This window comes from Pan paniscus, chromosome 13 (genome assembly GCF_029289425.2).
Source record: "Pan paniscus chromosome 13, NHGRI_mPanPan1-v2.0_pri, whole genome shotgun sequence".
Classification (NCBI taxonomy): Eukaryota; Metazoa; Chordata; class Mammalia; order Primates; family Hominidae; genus Pan; species Pan paniscus.
In genome coordinates, this window is record NC_073262.2 from 97,538,387 (window position 1) to 97,543,927 (window position 5,541).

Here is a 5,541-nt window from a genome sequence, read left to right on the forward strand (position 1 = left end):
AAAGGAAAAGATAAATAGATTTTATGGTCCAATATGAACCTTTCTCAAAGACTTTCCATAATGTTCTCCTGACTTTACTCTCACTATGGGGTGTGTGTGTGTGTGTGTGTGTGTATGTTGTGTTGTGTGTATATACACATATTTCTACCAAAACAACATCATTCATTCCTTTGAATTATTTTGTTAGAATACAGTTTAGTCAGAAAATGGATATTTTAGTAGATGAATAAAATTGGGAGGTGTAAGTCTGCAACATGAGTCATTTCTGGAAATGTAAGCTCAGGAGAAAGGATAAAATGAAGGATTTTGTGCAGCCATGGAAGCTAATAACAGTCCAGGGACTTGAGAAACAATTGTGCCATGAATGAATGAAAGCCATGGAAAAGAATGCCAAGGGATGCAGGAGACTCCATTTGTCTTACAGTGTTGTCCAGGGGCAACCTTGACATAGAATAAATGTAGTAAAAAAAAATCTAGCAGTGAAAATAGATTGCAGGTAATATAAAGGCATATAAATAGTAGATAGCATTTCCTCTGTATGCAGTGTAACTCATATACTTTTACTGTCTTGTCATAGATTAACAACTTGGCAAAAGCCTACGGTGGACAGTAAAATCCATGGAGCCAGCAACCATGATTGTTTTATTCATCACTATGTACCAGAACTTGGAACAGCACCTGTCACATAGAATTCAACACCTATTTATTAAATCAATGGATTGATTATCTCAGAGGCTTGCAAACTTTCTCAGTTCTCAGTAGTTTAGGATCCCAATAATTTTTCATGGCCTCCTTTAACAAAAAGAAATAACTAACAGTTTATTAAATAACAAAACGCCAAAAGGCTCTACCTCTTAATAGCATCACCTTAGTGGTTGGAATTTCAACGTACGAATTTCTGGATGATACAAATATGCAGTATGTAGCACTTTTCAAACTAGTAGTTCTCTTGATGTCCAACAGATATTGCCAAGTTTCCCTAGAAATTTAACGTATCTCTCAGTGTTCCTGACAGTTGTTACTCGGGAACCTCAGGATTAACTTAAAATAAATGAAAAACTCGTCCATTAAATTTTTAATTTCAGAATTTTTACATAGAAAGAAAACACTCTTTTACGTCTTCACTATAGAACAAAAAAGGTACTAACAAAATTGTAAAAATTAGGACATATACCCTGAGTGATATTACTGTTATTAATTACTTAAGTTTTAAAAGCTATTTCCCATAATAACAATTAATTGACCAATTCCAAGTTTGTCAATTTTATTCATCAGACTTATAAACAGACTAAATATAAACTTTAAAACAAGGTAAGGGCAGGTTTTAGATATATAAAGGCTGAGGCTGCTATTCTGTGACATAATACAGAAACACTACAGTTTTCAACATTTCTGTCATCAAATAACATAGATTAGCTTTCAAAAGCAAAACAAGCTACATTGGCCTTCTTTAACTTCCAGTGTTTTTAAAAGTGTTATTATTTTTCTTATATATTGCATACAAGATAAATAATTGATTTTATGTTACTGGTTTCAGTGTCATTGTGTAGTATGTCTCCAAGGAGTCAGCAATTTACAATCCTGACTGTTCTCAGCTAAGCTGTGGCTAACCAAACAGCAGCAGAGGATAGGAAAGTGCTTTTAACAATAGCACAAACATGTCTACACTTCAGCATAGAGCTTTTACTGATATACTTCTTAGGTACTCAGGGTAACAATTTTCCACAGATCATAGTTTTAAATAATGTCGAGTTAATTTTCTAGCATTATTCAGACAAAACCAATAAATTGTAAGATAGCATAGAAGGATGGATAAAATTGAGAGAGAAGTATAGTAAAAACATAAAAGCTAGTTTTTATATAGATTGACACCCTAGTTTATTGTAAATAAATTCTTAGTTATTTCTATTGTCGACCATACAGTATTGAAAACAGCCGTGGCTGTTTAATTCTACTCAATGGCTTAGTAATAACCAGTCTATAAATGTAATGTGAAAATTATCTACTGTCCTCTGATTCTGACTAAAAATATAATCAGGTTTACAATTATAATCATATGTGAATGAATCCAAGTCTGAGAAGGACTTTAGCCCAGTTAAAGTATTCCTCTTTATTTCTGGAACCTTTAAATATACATTGCATCAAAGCACAAAACCTGTCTGTCAGCTGGAGCCATTATAAGTGGGACAGATTTTCTCTCTTGCACACTGTTCAACCAATAGACATCCAATGTGGAAAGATATTGAAGATTCGCATGGTTATTACTGGTTTCATTGTACCCACATTACTTTGCGGATGAGGTCTTCCTTGAGCAGAGTAAAATAAATCATTGACTTACTATAATACTTCGGTAAAGAAAACCATAAGATAATGGGTATCTCCTGTTATGGTGTTCACCTGGGAAATACTTTCTGCCTTTTTGGGGTTTTTATTATTGATCTAAAAGTTTTGTTTCCCTTTGCAAGATTTTTAAAAATCATTTTTTATCATTTTCCAACACATATCTCCCCAGGCATTAGTTATCCATGATTTCCAATATATCATGTTATCCTTGGAGATACTTTCCAAATATATATTTCCATTATGATGTTTTTGCTCCTATGTTTGTTTATACTTGATCACCTACAATGTCTCAGAAAGGTGGGTTTCAATATCAAGGTCTTCTCCACTGGGCATCACCTAACAATGATGCTTTCAACAGCAGAGGTATTTCTTTAGTTTAGGTTTCACATTATGCATTATGAATTAGAGGTAGATTTTTGTTTGTTTCATTTTGTTTGGTTCTGTTTTAATATAGCCTTGTACTGAATCACACTAAATGGCATCTATGGTTGAGGCTTCAGGATCGGGTCTCGGTTGACAATACTTATCAATGTTAACATATATGCTAGAATTAAGGTCAAATTGTGATTTTTTTTCAGAAGCTCATAAAATACAAGTCCGTTTTACAATAATTTATTTGTAATTTAAATATTAGGACAAATTATATTAATTTTCAAATCCCTACTATGATTTTTCACAGCAAGCTACTTGTCTATTTTCTCTGGACCCGTGAGCTAGCTGGAAATATATTCTCCCAGCAATGGTAGAGGCACAAGAGGGCACACTCAAATACAAAAGCATATTAAGCATTGACCAAAGGCATTTTTCACTTTCCCATTCACTTTCTTGAGGCCAACTTGTGGAAAATTTTACTGCCCCATGAAAAGTTCGGGGGGGAGTAAATGAACTATTTTTGAACAATAATATAATCAAGTGAAAGTGCTATTATATATTCCATTTGAGCCAGGACGGTAGCTTGGAATAGGTGATAGTGATGAACATGGAAAGAACTGTAAAGCTGCTGATATTTAGAGAGTGATATAGATAGGATTAGGGATGGCTATGATGACTCTGGGAGAAGGTTTGTTGAGAAGGTGCCAAGTAATATTCCTGGGATATAACTTGAATAATTTGATTGCCTTGTTTGGGCCTTCACAGAGCGAATAGTGGAAAAGATGAGGGTAGTTTTATGAGTGGGGGTGCAAGGTTATAAATAACTGTCATTATTTTAATGATTTTTATCACTATTATTGTTATTACCAATTTGAAAAATTGATGAGAGGATACGGCCTTCAGTGCTATATTTCCCATGCTTGGCACAAAAACTGAATTTTTATGTCCCCCTAAAATTTATACATTGAAGCCTAATCCCAAGTGATGGTGTTTGGAGGTGGCCTCTAGGAGGTGATTGGGTCATGAAGGTGGAGCCCTCATAAATGGGATTAGTGCCCTATAACAGAAACCCCACAGAGCCCCCTCACCCCTTCTGCTAAGTGAGGACACAGTGAGAAGATGGTCATCTGTGAACCAGGAAGTGGGCCTTCATCAGACACTGAATCTGCCAATGCCTTCATCATAGACTTTCCACCCTCCAGAACTGTGAGAAATAAATGTTTGTTGTTAAGCCACCCGATCTGTGATATTTGTGTTATAGCAGCCCAAACAGACTAAGACACTTGGGCATGAATCTATTTAAGGATCCTAAAATCACTCAGCTATGTCCAGGGCTACCATTTCTTTCCTCCAACCAACAGTACCTATAGTATTGTTCATCCACCCTTCCTTCCCATCTTTGTATTGCTATGGTCACCCACCAGTAAAAATTACTGCACCTATTTACCATGTAGAAGTTGACTTAGATCCCATTCTCACCTTCTGTTATAAAATTTTATGTGTATACGTGGACATAAACACATATATGTATTTTTGAGTTAATTGTCCTAGTTTTTGTACTGGGGACATATTTTCATTATCGTCCTCTAATTAATACTTTCAGATTAGTAAATTGGTTTGATCTTAACTCCAGTTTTTTGTAGTTGTTGTTGTTGTTGTTTGTTGTTGTTGTTTGAGACGGAGTCTCACTCTGTCACCGAGGCTGGAGTGCAGTGGCGCGATCTTGGCTCACTGCAAGCTCCGTCTCCCGGGTTCAAGTGATTCTCCTGCCTCAGCCTCCTGAGTAGTTGGGACTACAGGCACCCACCAGCATGCCCGGCTAATTTTTTGTATTTTTTAGTAGAGACGGGGTTTCACCGTATTAGCCAGGATGGTCTCGATCTCCTGACCTCGTGATCTGACTGCCTCGGCCTCCCAAAGTGCTGGGATTACAGGCGTGAGCCACCGCTCCCGGCCCAACTCCAGGTTTTAATTTTCAAAAATATGTTGTTTCCAATATTTCTGCCTAGGTTCATCAATTGCATCCATAAAGCAAGTATTATAGCATCTCCCATACCAAACCCAGACATTGAGATACTCTTTCCCACACTGACCTCAGCACCCTGGAGTCCTACTTGTTCAGGAGGTAGAATTGAGAAAAAAATTTATATAGATTTAAATTTTGTATTTTTAAATGCATCCAAATTGTTGCCATTTTGACAAAAGCCTACAACATTAAATAGTGTGAACTGCCTTTTGGTAAAATATGAAAATATAGAACGTTTTTACTATGATAATTGTAAACTATTATTACTATGATAATTTTACTATGATAATTGTTATACTCAACCTAGAAATCAAAATGAGGCTTAAAAAACAGGATCAAGAAAATATGGCTTGTTTCCACTTAAAATGTTGTTACTACTGCAATACTTAAATTGCCCTTACATATATTAATGGTCTGTACCATTTAGCTCAATACCACTGCAAGTGCATCTAGATCTCTCTCTCTCTCTCACACACACACACACACAAATGCAGACTTGTGCATACACATTCAATTTTTGACAAATTATTTAGCATTTTCAGCACAGCTGCACGGTGTATTTATTAATTGCCTGTAAAATCAGCATAATATGTTCAGTTAAGTGCCAGCTTGGCATATATTGTACATAATCACACATTTGAGCCACACAGTTGTTTATGTCACTTTATAATCATGCTAATAATTACCAGATAACTAAATTATTCCACAAACTATAAATGTTATATTTAATTACTTTCTCAATTTTTGCATGTTGCCATGGAGATTAAATTGCTAACTCAATCCATAAATTCATTTCTTTT